We start from the raw sequence: 16,224 nt of genomic DNA, 5'->3' as shown, positions 1-16,224 counted from the left end.
ACACCAAAATACACAAACAACAACAAAGGGGTGAGAATTCACATCATAGCATATATTGGGATACATGAACAATAAAGTAGATAATCATATCTTCATCGGTACTTCCTCTAATCATCATCAATCATTCATCATACCATCACCAATCATTCATCATAATATTCATACAATTCATTTCATATACATTATTAACACATACATCTTATGCACACCTTTAACACACATATCACATTCACATCATTAGCACATATCAAAGTTCACCTAACATGACCTATATGCAACATAATTCATTCCTAGACCTACATGCATGCCGGTACCGGATCCTATCGTCATAATAATGTAAGTCAGAGGTGTGTTACTGAACTTACATTCGTCATTCGTCATTATGCAGTATGATATGATGCATGAAGACCCACCAAAACATCATTTAGAAGACACATAAACAACATATCATCATCTTTACATCATAGTTACTTGTCATATTGCTTGTTATTAGAAAACAAGTACGTCATTCGTCATACATCATTTTACATCATTCGTCGTTAATAATCATAACATCATTTTACATCATCATCTTACGTCATTATCAACTCATCATCATTTTACACCATATATTCGTCTACCTATGTCTAACTCATGATTTTGTCATATTCACATCATATCTAAATCTTACACCCACCATTAGTTTAATTTTCATTCTACATATTTTACTCCCCGTGACACTCTTCAACTTTCATCTTGTATGTCCATTTAACCCACATATCCTTCTCCTCGTTTATATACACCTAATCAACTCTTTAACATTACCGCTTATATTAACTCTTACTCACTACAACCTAACAACCTTCCTAAGCTCATTATTATTTAAGGCGGTTATGTTTACCCTCATCAATTACCCATAGCCACCTACTCTATCATTCCCTCTCATCATCGTCTTTTCACTTCTTCAACCCATTCATATCTTGTACCTTACTTCATACTTTGCCACACCATTAACGTCATTTATTACCTTAATCCTTTACCATCGTGTCTCTTTAATTTACCATAGCTTCTACTCTTCATATAGTCTCGTCGTTGCGTCTATCCTTTATCCTAAATTACTACTATTTTCATCTTCATTAGTTTTTGAGTTACCCTCTCACAACTCTGTCTACTTCGCTTCTAAGTCCTTCATCGTTCCACTACCTAATCTCTTTTTGATTTTTGAGATAATCAATCCTAATGACACTTAAGCATACTCCCTCATTTAGATTTAATAGTTTACGACTCTTACCATTACATTGGGAATTAAGGTCATAGTGAAGTCAGCAAGCTGGAAAGTAGCCGCCCGCCTTGGAGATAATCAATCCTATCCTTCCGTATTCTCCCTTATAATAGTCATGTCTCCCTCTCACCAAATTAAGGTTAAGGCTCACCAAATATTTCCTATCACTACGGTCGTCGAATAACTCATATCCTTACCTTAGTTCTTCTCTAACACTTTTGATACTCATATTGTTTTAAATTCGTTATGTCTTATGAAACTACTCTCATAACCCTTATTTAAACTCCTCTCCTCTAATTTTATTGATTTGGGACCTTACTATACATCTTAGGAACCCTTTAGAGGCATAAAAATAGGTCAAAAATAGTCTAAGTCAACACAACATCGTGGCACGTTTGGACAGCCTAAAAATGGTTTCGTTTCTGAAAAAATCGTGGCACGTTGGGCTCCCATCGTGGCACGTTCATAGTTCGACAGACAACATCAGATTTCACGTTTTCGCTCGTAAAACCCAAACCGTTAATCCGTTTTCGATGCCGTTTTCGCCTACACGCTCCTGACACTAAGCTCTATCATATTCTACTGTAAAATTCAAGTTTAAACCACCCCAAAATCGTTTTCCAGAACCTCACTTAGTCACTTATTTGCAAAAACGCTTAAACATCAATATTTCACACGAAAAACCCGAATTCATCTACCCAAAATCCAAAATACTGATTAGAACATTGTTATATGATTAATCTATGAACTGTACATCATCTGGACCTGATTTCAACAAACTTCTATTCAATCGACAATCTATAACAACCTCAAAACCCTAATTCTTAACTCACCGACATCTCATCCAATCCCATGGTTCCAACCTCAAAACTACTTCCGATAATCATCCTAGGGATTATCCTATCATCTAAACACTAACTTTTCCATTATCTTATTGGATTACCTACTCTTTCAAGATCAAAATTTTCAATTTATAAACTCTAAATTAATCTCCATCAATTCTATTCGTTCAACAACATCACGACCTTTATTCATCACCATAATTCCATCATAAATCATATTAAAATAACACATCATACTAAATAAAGTTACCCCCATCATAGATTAAACACCCTAAAGTGAGAGGAATCTCCCCCTTACCTCGAATCTTCGAAGTCACAGCTTTCCGGCTCTCTTCTCCGAAACTAGGGTTTTCTCCTCCTCTTCTCTCTTCTTCTCTTGCTTCTACGTTTCAGCAAAGTGACAACCTTGATTGTTAATTCTCTATTTATATATGGGCTAACCTCATAATATTATTCATGTCATTCTATTTTATATTATTTTTACTTCTCCCTCCCCCACTTAATTAAAACTTCTATTCTACACCTCCCGCCTCTACATTACTTCATTTATTTTCCCTTTTATCATAATAATCCTTATAACACGTCATTAATCATCATATGTCTATTTCTTCATAGCTAACATAATATTCTAGCATCATAACACTATTATTATAAAAAGAAATAAAGAATTATTCTAATTAACTTCATTAAATCATTACATCTAATTTTCGGGGTGTTACAACTCTCCCCCACTTAAAGAATTTTCGTCCTCGAAAATTGACTGAAGGAAATAACTCCGGATAAGACTTCTTCATCTAACTCTACAGCTCTCATGTTACGCTTCCTTTGGCTGGTCCTCCCCATGTCACTTTCACCAATGCAATCTCCTTTCCCCTTAAGTTCTTCACTTCTCGTTATTTGGCAAACCCTCACAAAGTCCATAGAAATGTTGTCCCACTTCCACTCCAGAATACTCAAAGGTTGCATTAGCCCCTAAGACTCTTGATGCTCCACCCTTAACCTTTGCAAGACTAAACAAGCACACACAAATTTAGCTATATCGTTCTTAACACTTGCCCACCACAATATCTCCTTAAGGTCTTGATACATCTTAGTGGCTCTCGGGTGTATACTCAAAATGCTTTTGTGACCTTCCTCAAAGATACTCTGCTTCAGTTCAGGAATATTCGACACACAAACTCTATCTCAAAACTTCGTAATCTCATTCTCATCTATTTTGAAATTCACTTCCTCTCCATCGTTGATTAGTGTTAAACAGTCAATTAACTCCAAATCAGTTTTCTGCCCTTCTTTTATATCTTCTAACACTTGACTCGTCAGCTTTAGCATACCCAACTTCACAATATCAGGCGTCACTTCACAAACTAAACTATTGTCTCAGAATTGTTTTATTAATTCCATTTCCTTAACCATATGTGTTGACAAGTGTAAGGACTTCCTACTCATGGCATCTGTTACAACATTGGCCTTTCCTGGAAGAAAACTCAGCTCAAAATCATAATCCTTCAATAATTCCAACCATCTCCCTTGCCTCATATTCAACTCTTTCTGATTAAACAGATATCGTGAGCTACTATGGTCACTAAATACTTCAAACCTCGAACCATACAAATAATTCCTCCACACTTAAGTACACTTACCACGACTGCTAATTCTAAATCTTGTGCCAGATAAATCCTCTTATGAATTTTTAGTTGTCTTGAAGCATTAGCCACAACCCGATCATCTTGCATAAGCACACCATCCTAACCCCTTTTAGATGGATCACAAAACACTACAAACGACCTACTTGGCTTTGGCAAAATTAACACTGGCGTCGTCGTCAACTTCCTTTTAAGCCCTTGAATTTTTTCTTCGCATTGTCTATCCCACACATATGTATGTCCTTTTCATCATTTGTGTCACATGTAACATTATCTATGAAAATCCTTCGATGAACCTTTTAAGGAACTCTGTTAAACCTAAGAATGTTTTATTTTCGCAACCGTCTTCGGAGCCTCCCATTGCAAACACTGCATCCACTTTAGAAGGATTAACTGTTATATCATTACTAGAAATCACATGTCGTGAGAAACTTACTTCTCATAACCGAAATTCACACTTCAACATCATAACACACTACCTATTCTTCTTCAAAGTCTGCAACAAAATCATCATATGTTTTACATGCTCCACATCTGATTCAGAGTACACAAAAATATCATCCATGTCTACTACAACAACCCGAGCTAAATACGGATAGAAAATGTTGTTCATATACTCCACAAATACTCTAGGCATGTTAGACACTCCAAATAACATTACCGAATATTCATATTGTCCATAATGAGTCATAAATGCAGTTTTTAGGGTACATCCTCCAACTTCACTTGAATATGATGATATCCCGATCTCAATTCTATCTAACTAATCACACATGCACCCGCCAACTAACTTATCTATAAGATCATCAATCCTGGTGAGTCGCCTATTCTTACTACATCTTCATCTCAACTGTCGATGATCCACATGAAAACTTAAATATAACGTAATAATATCCACTAATCATTCCTTCCCTATGATAATTCAAGCTGCTCAAAACTTTCTATGACTCATCCGTAAATGAATCATATCCAATCTACATTCTCCAAAAATACCCTTCGCATTAAGATCTTATAACTACCCATCTGAAACATGTTTCCACCAAAGGGTTATCTTCCCAACTCATATTAATCTAAACCACATTCAAAATTATGTTATAACTCACTTATTCGCGACTAAGCTTAAAAGGTCAAACTAATAATTCTCGATCCATATTATCCTCCTAAATTGTCAAGCACAAATACCCAACTTTTTCCTCCCACTCTTTCAACTTATAACTAACACCAAACTAACTCCAAAGGTTATCATTGTAGCTCTTAATCTCTCACTTTAATGACTAAACTTCTCTTCTTAACGATACCACAAGTGAAACATCCCAGAGGAGCAGAGGTATCACCCCCACTTGTTTTCGTGTTGACACTCATCCTCTTCCTTATCCGCCGTAACTCCACAAGGCATCACCGTACTCCTGGTTCTTACCCTTCCTCTATCTGACACTCTTTTAGTGAGTAGACCTCGCTCGAAAAGTTTCTTCCAACTTTCCTTTTATACCCATCAGCAGTTAGATACCATATTAAAGGGATTCAAGCATTGATAGTGTTTGCACACATGCCGCCTGTAGGGAAATAACAAAATTAAATAACCTGGCCGGATGGACCGACCTGCTCTGATACCAACTATGTAACACCCTAATTCCCGACGGTCATTTTATATAATAATAGTCATGGTTTTAACGAAAAAGGATGTCACACACATTAATTCATCTTTCACATAATAAAATAATAGAGAATCAGATACAACATCGGAAGATACTTCATAAAATTTCATAATTATAAATGTCTTGTCTTTAACATTATTTAGGAAATACAGCTTAAAACATCATAGTGCTTAAACTTCATAAATTAAGGACATTCAACATTTAACCCAACCCCAGTGTTACATATCAGAGCACGTATTTATTCGACTACTTAATATCCCAAATAATAGCTACAGGAGTATGTCCCCATCACCACCTTCTAAGCATCTCGCAATTCTAAAGCTCCTCGTCCTGAATATCTGTACCCCAAGGGTACAGACACCAAAATACACAAACAACAACAAAGGGGTGAGAATTCACATCATAGCATATATTGGGATACATGAACAATAAAGTAGATAATCATATCTTCATCGGTACTTCCTCTAATCATCATCAATCATTCATCATACCATCACCAATCATTCATCATAATATTCATACAATTCATTTCATATACATTATTAACACATACATCTTATGCACACCTTTAACACACATATCACATTCACATCATTAGCACATATCAAAGTTCACCTAACATGACCTATATGCAACATAATTCATTCCTAGACCTACATGCATGCCGGTACCGGATCCTATCGTCATAATAATGTAAGTCAGAGGTGTGTTACTGAACTTACATTCGTCATTCGTCATTATGCAGTATGATATGATGCATGAAGACCCACCAAAACATCATTTAGAAGACACATAAACAACATATCATCATCTTTACATCATAGTTACTCGTCATATTGCTTGTTATTAGAAAACAAGTACGTCATTCGTCATACATCATTTTACATCATTCGTCGTTAATAATCATAACATCATTTTACATCATCATCTTACGTCATTATCAACTCATCATCATTTTACACCATATATTCGTCTACCTATGTCTAACTCATGATTTTGTCATATTCACATCATATCTAAATCTTACACCCACCATTAGTTTAATTTTCATTCTACATATTTTACTCCCCGTGACACTCTTCAACTTTCATCTTGTATGTCCATTTAACCCACATATCCTTCTCCTCGTTTATATACACCTAATCAACTCTTTAACATTACCGCTTATATTAACTCTTACTCACTACAACCTAACAACCTTCCTAAGCTCATTATTATTTAAGGCGGTTATGTTTACCCTCATCAATTACCCATAGCCACCTACTCTATCATTCCCTCTCATCATCGTCTTTTCACTTCTTCAACCCATTCATATCTTGTACCTTACTTCATACTTTGCCACACCATTAACGTCATTTATTACCTTAATCCTTTACCATCGTGTCTCTTTAATTTACCATAGCTTCTACTCTTCATATAGTCTCGTCGTTGCGTCTATCCTTTATCCTAAATTACTACTATTTTCATCTTCATTAGTTTTTGAGTTACCCTCTCACAACTCTGTCTACTTCGCTTCTAAGTCCTTCATCGTTCCACTACCTAATCTCTTTTTGATTTTTGAGATAATCAATCCTAATGACACTTAAGCATACTCCCTCATTTAGATTTAATAGTTTACGACTCTTACCATTACATTGGGAATTAATTTGTAATTGACTACTACCACAAACTATCCTTCCGTATTCTCCCTTATAATAGTCATGTCTCCCTCTCACCAAATTACGGTTAAGGCTCACCAAACATTTCCTATCACTACGGTCGTCGAATAACTCATATCCTTACCTTAGTTCTTCTCTAACACTTTTGATACTCATATTGTTTTAAATTCGTTATGTCTTATGAAACTACTCTCATAACCCTTATTTAAACTCCTCTCCTCTAATTTTATTGATTTGGGACCTTACTATACATCTTAGGAACCCTTTAGAGGCATAAAAATAGGTCAAAAATAGTCTAAGTCAACACAACATCGTGGCACGTTTGGACAGCCTAAAAATGGTTTCGTTTCTGGAAAAATCGTGGCACGTTGGGCTCCCATCGTGGCACGTTCATAGTTCGACAGACAACATCAGATTTCACGTTTTCGCTCGTAAAACCCAAACCGTTAATCCGTTTTCGATGCCGTTTTCGCCTACACGCTCCTGACACTAAGCTCTATCATATTCTACTGAAAAATTCAAGTTTAAACCACCCCAAAATCGTTTTCCAGAACCTCACTTAGTCACTTATTTGCAAAAACGCTTAAACATCAATATTTCACACGAAAAACCCGAATTCATCTACCCAAAATCCAAAATACTGATTAGAACATTGTTATATGATTAATCTATGAACTGTACATCATCTGGACCTGATTTCAACAAACTTCTATTCAATCGACAATCTATAACAACCTCAAAACCCTAATTCTTAACTCACCGACATCTCATCCAATCCCATGGTTCCAACCTCAAAACTACTTCCGATAATCATCCTAGGGATTATCCTATCATCTAAACACTAACTTTTCCATTATCTTATTGGATTACCTACTCTTTCAAGATCAAAATTTTCAATTTATAAACTCTAAATTAATCTCCATCAATTCTATTCGTTCAACAACATCACGACCTTTATTCATCACCATAATTCCATCATAAATCATATTAAAATAACACATCATACTAAATAAAGTTACCCCCATCATAGATTAAACACCCTAAAGTGAGAGGAATCTCCCCCTTACCTCGAATCTTCGAAGTCACAGCTTTCCGGCTCTCTTCTCCGAAACTAGGGTTTTCTCCTCCTCTTCTCTCTTCTTCTCTTGCTTCTACGTTTCAGCAAAGTGACAACCTTGATTGTTAATTCTCTATTTATATATGGGCTAACCTCATAATATTATTCATGTCATTCTATTTTATATTATTTTTACTTCTCCCTCCCCCACTTAATTAAAACTTCTATTCTACACCTCCCGCCTCTACATTACTTCATTTATTTTCCCTTTTATCATAATAATCCTTATAACACGTCATTAATCATCATATGTCTATTTCTTCATAGCTAACATAATATTCTAGCATCATAACACTATTATTATAAAAAGAAATAAAGAATTATTCTAATTAACTTCATTAAATCATTACATCTAATTTTCGGGGTGTTACATCGGGGTGCTAGAGGACGCCGTGCTGATGTCGATCCTGATGTCGAGCAGCAGCCGGATCAGCAAGAGGACATAGAGCAGGAGATGCCTGATGTGGAGTTGCAGCGTATGGAGGAGCAGGAGCTTGAGGAGGAGCTGCAGGGTATGGACGAGGAGATGGAAGATGACGAGCCACATCAGAGGCGAAAGAAGAAGGAGAAGGTGGTGGACCCTGAGCCATTACAAGACTATCCCGGTGGCCCACACCAGACTGACCTGCTGTGGAGGTACCATGTGCACGTGGCCAGGAAGGCAGTTGATGGCGTGGTATGTATTGTTTAACTCACTTTATATCTGAAGCTCAGTTTATATCTAAAACTGCTTGGTTATGTACTGTTTATATCTAACTGGTTTATTTATTGTTAAATATGTTTGTGAAGCCATGAATTTAAACTCACTTTATTAATTATAAATATTTGCAGTGGCGTGGAAAATTAAAATGCATCAACAACGAAAAGAAGATAGAGGGGATGCATGATGATGACACCAGATGTAACACCCCGTTTTCCCAACGTAAAAATTTCTTAAATAAAATCAGAGTTTTTCATCATAAAACGGAATGTCACATTTCTTAAAAAACGTAAATGGAATAATAATTTATCCTTCAAAAATATAACAACATAATCTTTAAAACTTCGCAGCGGAATAGTTTGACAACTTAAATAATCTTTCGCACAAGGGCCTCAATATAAAATTTCATAAAACTTAGTTCAACATCAATTCTTGAAAGATTCATAAAGTAATACGTAAGGAACAGAAAGTAAGGACATAATCCCATCCCGTTACGTATCAGAGCACCTAAGACACACTTGTGAGGAGTCCACTCACGACCGCAACTAATCCTGGTTACCTGCAAGTTACCCATACGAAGAGCAACATTTCCAAGCAGAGGGGTGAGATTTCTCAAACAATAATATTAAGCATATAAATCATATAAAGTACATTCAACAACTTAAACATCTTATAATTCATTAATCATATCTAATAACTTAAACTTCCTTAACTAGTGTCATTATCCTTCCTACATTAGTCATATACTTCATCAAGTAATCTCAATTATTATTCATAAAATATCTTATCTTAAATCATGATCATAAGCATCAATATCTAACACCAAATATAATCGTAAGCATCATCATATAATTCACATAAGTATCATTATCAAAACATAGCATTTATCGAAAGCAACTTCATAATCAAGTTCATAATCAACTTCATAAACAAACATCATCATTAAATCATAATCATCAAATCACAATCAAACTTCATAATCAAACCTCACTTAACTCGACAATGCGACTCAACTCGACTATGTAACTCTTAACATCTCAAATCATCTTAGCATCTTGACAACTTAACAACTTGACAACTCGACAACTTCACATCTTAAATCATCTTAAAACTTCTTGATATGCAAATGCATGTGGTACCATTCAACAACATAAATGAGCGTAATTAGGCTCTTCAACATGTGAGCATAAAGCTGCCGGGCTTAAAGCCCCCAACGTAGTTTGAGGACAAAGGCTGCCGGGCCTAAAGCCCCCAACTTTAATGAGCACAAGGCTGCCGGGCCTAAAGCCCCCAACTTTAATGAGTATGCAATGGACTCAACTTCCTACAACTTAGACAACTTCATGAACATCTATGACATCCTAACATCTTGATATCTTGACAACATAACATCTTAATAACTTGATGACTTCATAACGACTTGACGACTTAACAACTCTTATCATCTTAACGTCTTAACATCTTAACATCTTGACAACATATGGATCACATAAATAATTCATGTCATATCATAATATAACAATATCAAATGATAATAAATAACATCTTAAAACATCATATTCATCAATCATAAACAACTTCATATAACATCGTATTTAAACATCAACAATTATTCACTATGTATCTTTGTAAAAACATAATAAATTATCCACAACATATTTTCATGTCAAACCAAAACTATTGGAAAGATGGTGAGGTTTAGCCTGGGAAAGGCTATCTTTTCCCATCATGGGAAAGCTTTTTTCTGACCATTAGATCTAGTGAAGAACACATATTTATCATGGACTGTCAGTATTAAATCTAACACTCATCTCCTACTACTCTTCTCTCTCCTCCATCCCCACTTTCCTCTCTCCATCCCGTCTCAAATCTGCTTCTTTTCTCTCTACTTTCCTCTTTGCATTCCAGATCTAAATTTTACAATATAATTTCAGTCCAACCCAATTTGACCATTCATCGATTTTAATGTTGAACAAATAATCAATGTTAAATTAATGGTGAGATAAATGGGTTTAATCTTTCTCCAGATGCCAAAATTAAGCCCGAGTCAAACTGGATTATGATAAAGATAAACAAGTTGTATTTTCATCTCTCCCACCAAAGATAAACAAGTTGCAGCGCAAATCGTTTTTTGGTGACCATCGGAGTTGTTCGGTGGTGGAGATGGAAATGGTATAGAGTTTGAAGACAAAGTGAAAAGATATAGTCTAATTAGATCTGTTGAGTTTATCCCATTTCTGATTCGAACAAATAATCAAACAGTACCAAAAAGAAGAAAAAAGAATCAAACATAATAATTAGATTTGAATTAACAGCATACTATCAAACAGAAAATAGTCTGGTGGTGGTGGTGGGTGGGTGAATGAGTGGAGAAAGGGAGGAGAGAGAATGCTGATATATGATATGGTGTGGGCAGACTATCATAAAATATGTGTTCCTCTTTAATCTGATCGTCAAAAAAAAACTTTCCTATGGTGGGAAACAAGTTTTCTTTCCCATACTAAACTTCACCTGGAAAGATATCACAAATATCAACAACTTTCATGTTTACAACAAAGATCAATTCAAAACAGAAACATATGAACAAAACGCAAAAACATGAAACAGAGAATGTTGTCACCGTACAATTTTACTAAGACCTCCCTGTAGTATTTTCATCATAACTCACAGACCAAACATCATTTTCACGTCAAACTAAAGCCACTAGAAAGCTAACAAAATTATCTAAAACTTTCATGTTTACTCCTAAGACCAATTCTGTACCGATCAATACCAGTTTTTATTTTAAATTTGGAAAAGTTGTGCTGAAAGTCCATAAAAATTTACTGTGACCTACGTGCAGTAATTTGACCATAACTCAAGTTCTATAAATCCTATTGACGTGAGACCAACGACATTAGAAAGCTAACATCCATACCTACAATTTTCGTGTTTACACCTAAACCCAGTTCGGAACTTAAACTTGTCAAACTGAGACAATAAAAATGCGTTTTGCACATTGACAACAAAATCGCAGTTCAGCTGCGATTTCGCTTTGGGGAAATCTTTTCCACTTCTTATTCAATCCAATACTCTCCAAACTTGACCCTATTCTTTACCCTATGATTACTCTATCATTAGAACACTAATTATTCATCAACTTACTGTATGCAAATTCAAAGGGTTCTCAAATCTATTAACAACCTATTACAATTATTAAACCCTAATTCTTAAACTCACCAACATCTCATCCAATTCCATGGTTTTAACCTCAAAACTACATCCAATAATCATCCTATGGGTTATCTAAGGACTGTATACAATTTCTACATCAACTCAACAAGTTTTCATCATCTAATCATCAAATCTCTCTCAAAACCCTAATTCTCAAATTCTCACAAACTCTCCCCAAACTTGTTAGATGTAATCTGATGATTTAACAACTTAATATTAATGCAAGATAGTCTCACCCTCACCTTAGATTAATTCCTGAATCAGCAGCAGCGTTCTTCTTTCCTAAGGTCTTCTCCTCTTCTCTTGACTTTTCTCTTCTCTTCTCTTCTTTCTTGTTCTCCTCTTTTCCAAAAAGCGGTTTAAGGTAAACTCTTTCTAACCTAAGCTTCTCTATTTATAATACTAAAATATTCTTCCCAAATCTATTTAGGCCCAACAACTTATTCTTCTTTCTATTCTAACCCTCAATTCCACTCACACTAATAATCCTCATAATCTTATTTATTTCTAAATTAAATATATCTCTCACAAATAACAAATATATTTCTACACCAAATAACAAATATATCTCTAACAAATAACAAATATATTTCTACACCAAATAACAAATATATCTCTAACAAATAACAAATATATATTATTCTAGTAAATACCAACATATAACATAACAAAATACCACTCATCAAAATAAATCGACTAAATCATAAAAAGACATCTAATCTCAAAACTACCTCCAAATCTACTTACTCTAATAATTCTCATATTCTAATAAATAATAGAATATTGCCACATAATAAAATACTAACACCTCATATAAATAAATAAATCACATAAATAGACTCTAACTTAATAAAAATAATTAAATAAAAAGGAGGGCGTTACACCAGACCTATCATGGCTGCACGTTGGTGGGAAAGCAGATTGCGTCGCACAGGCCTTGGTTGGCTCCAGGATACGAGCTACACGATTATTGTTCATGGGCTGATCTGTGCGTTCGTGGAGAGGTGGCACGAGGAGACTTCCAGCTTCCACCTTCCGTTTGGGGAGATGACAGTCACATTTGATGATGTGGCCTCTTTGCTGCATATCCCCATTGACGACATGCTCCTGTCCCACGGGTCCATATCACGGGACGAGGCGGTGGAATGGATGGTGGAGTACTTGGGGTCTGATCTGGTGATGCACTCAAAGAGGTCGAGAAGACCAAAGGTGCACATTGCAGATTTAACTACTTGGAGAGGATATTCAAGGAGCGTTTGAAGGAGCAGAGGGATTTGGTGGACTAGTATGGTGTGACTGAGGAGGTGGAGAGGTTGCGGGACCAGGCTGTCCGCATATATTTGCTATACTTGGTGGGGATCACGATCTTCAGTGACAAAAGTCAGTGGGCTGTGGATGTTGTCTACCTGAAGTACTTCAAAGACCTTGATCTTTATGTCGGTTATTCATGGGGAGCTGCGACACTAACTCAGTTGTATAAGGAGCTCAACAATGCTGCACGTTGGAACACCAGTCAGGTGGCAGGATACCTGAGTTTGTTGCAGGTATAAAATAAGAACTATGTTTAATTTTTTTTAATTTAAGTGTATATGGTTTGTATATTTATATGTGGTTGTCTTTGATGCAGGCTTGGGTGTTTCATCACTTCATAGGTATGGGAAGCAAGGATGTCTGGGACGGATATGTGGAGAATTTGTATCCACGCGCGATGCTTTTTGTGCCACTGCATGGTTTAGGCACGGTGGACAACTACAGGAACTATCTAGATGCGCTGGATTTGACGAGGGTTGTCATGGCCCCATATGGAGAGCACTGTCAGGCACGTCCGTTTGAGCGGGTCAGCCTTTACTCTGGATGGCTGAGATGCGGAGACCGCATGGTGAGATATCTGCCGGAGAGGGTGCTTCGCCAGTTTGGGTTTGTTCAGACCAGACCGAGACATCCCGTTCAGAGTGCACCTGTTGATGTGAACTTGGCGGAGATCACAAACCGCTTTCAGCGTGCACTTGATTATGCGCTGACACCTCAGGAGTTGGGAGAGACTGCAGTCCATGGTGTGGAGGTAGTAGATGGATACATCGAGTGGTTTTACCAAGTGTCTCATCCACGCATGATTCTTCCAGACATGCCGGTACCGGTGCCACAGCCACCAGAGCGTGAGGTCCTTGATGCCCGAGCAGCTCAAGATGATGGAGACCTTGCGTACTTACAGCTTAGCGGAAGGATGAGCCGCATCAGAGACCACATTTATGCTGTGATGAGAAGCGGTCTGGTGCCGAAAGGGAGTGAGGAATGGCAGCATTTGGAGGATGCCTTGAGAGAGGTGCATGATGCCAAAGTTTACCGTCGTCGGAAAGCTACTGAGGGTGGCAGGGGTGGTGGCAGAGGTGGTGGCAGGGGTGGTAGCAGAGGTGTAGTTATTAGGGACTGATACTATTTTATGTAATTTTAATGTTTGAATATTTTGGATAATTATGTTATGTACCATTTGGATAATTATGTTTTATTAAAGTTTAAAAATTATATTACGTTGTTAATTTGGATGTTATAATTTGATTTTCTAGTTTGCGTATGGTCAAAGGCCAAAAACATTGACTGGATTTGCTCTAAAACAGAGGCTCAGCCAAAACAGATGGCTTCTGCCTCTGAACTGATGCACTCCGGATTATTAAATCCGGACATAATTAGCGCATTCCGGATTATATAATCCGGAACTGTCGTCCACCACCCCCTTTTGTTGACTTTCAACGGGGTGATTTACATGTTTCGGATTATATAATCCAGACCACTATTTTTATAACTGGCATCATCAACCATCAGGGTGAATGGAGTGTCAAAATACACGAATGAATCCGGAATATATGTTCCGGAATTAGTTCGGATTATATAATCCGGACTAAGGGTATTTTGGGAAAAAAAATAGGGCGCGCTAGGAAAGGCATAGGGTGGGAAAAGTAATACCCAAAAGGAAAAGGCAAAAAAATTGGGTTATAGATCCGACCTCAAAGATGTGGATAGCCTTGACCGAGAAAAAATAAGGCGCGTTAGGAAAGGCATAGGGTGGGAAAAGTAATACCCAAAAGGAAAAAGTAAAAAAATTGGGTTATAGATCCGACCTCAACAAAGAGGTGGATAGCCTTAACCGAGTAAGGCGCGTTAGGAAAGGCATGGGGTGGGAAAAGTAATACCCAAAAGGAAAAGGTAAAAAAAAGGTTAAAAAATTGGGTTATAGATCCGACCTCAACAAGAATATATGTTCCGGAATTAGTTCGGATTATATAATCCGGACTAAGGGTATTTTGGGAAAAAAAATAGGGCGCGCTAGGAAAGGCATAGGGTGGGAAAAGTAATACCCAAAAGGAAAAGGCAAAAAAATTGGGTTATAGATCCGACCTCAAAGATGTGGATAGCCTTGACCGAGAAAAAATAAGGCGCGTTAGGAAAGGCATAGGGTGGGAAAAGTAATACCCAAAAGGAAAAGGTAAAAAAAAAGGTAAAAAAATCGGGTTATAGATCCGACCTCAACAAAGAGGTGGATAGCCTTAACCGAGTAAGGCGCGTTAGGAAAGGCATAGGGTGGGAAAAGTAATACCCAAAAGGAAAAGGTAAAAAAAAAGGTAAAAAAATTGGGTTATAGATCCAACCTCTACAAAGAGGTGGATAGCCTTAACCGAGTACAAAGAGGTGGATAGCCTTAACCGAGGTGTGTGGTAAAAAAATTGGGTTATAGATCCAAACTCTACAAAGATAGGAAAGGCATAGGGTGGGAAAAGTAATACCCAAAAGGAAAAGGTAAAAAAAAAGGTAAAAAAATTGGGTTATAGATCCAACCTCTACAAAGAGGTGGATAGCCTTAACCGAGTACAAAGAGGTGGATAGCCTTAACCGAGGTGTGTGGTAAAAAAATTGGGTTATAGATCCAAACTCTACAAAGATAGGAAAGGCATAGGGTGGGAAAAGTAATACCCAAAAGGAAAAGGTAAAAAAAAAGGTAAAAAAATTGGGTTATAGATCCAACCTCTACAAAGAGGTGGATAGCCTTAACCGAGGTGTGTGGTAAAAAAATTGGGTTATAGATCCAAACTCTACAAAGAGGTGTACAAAGAGGTGGATAGCCTTAACCGAGGTGTGTGGT

This window comes from Medicago sativa, chromosome 5 (genome assembly GCF_051527215.1).
Source record: "Medicago sativa cultivar Bolivia chromosome 5, Bolivia_mono, whole genome shotgun sequence".
In the NCBI taxonomy this organism is placed as follows: Eukaryota; Viridiplantae; Streptophyta; class Magnoliopsida; order Fabales; family Fabaceae; genus Medicago; species Medicago sativa.
Note: the sequence above shows the minus strand (reverse complement) of the source record.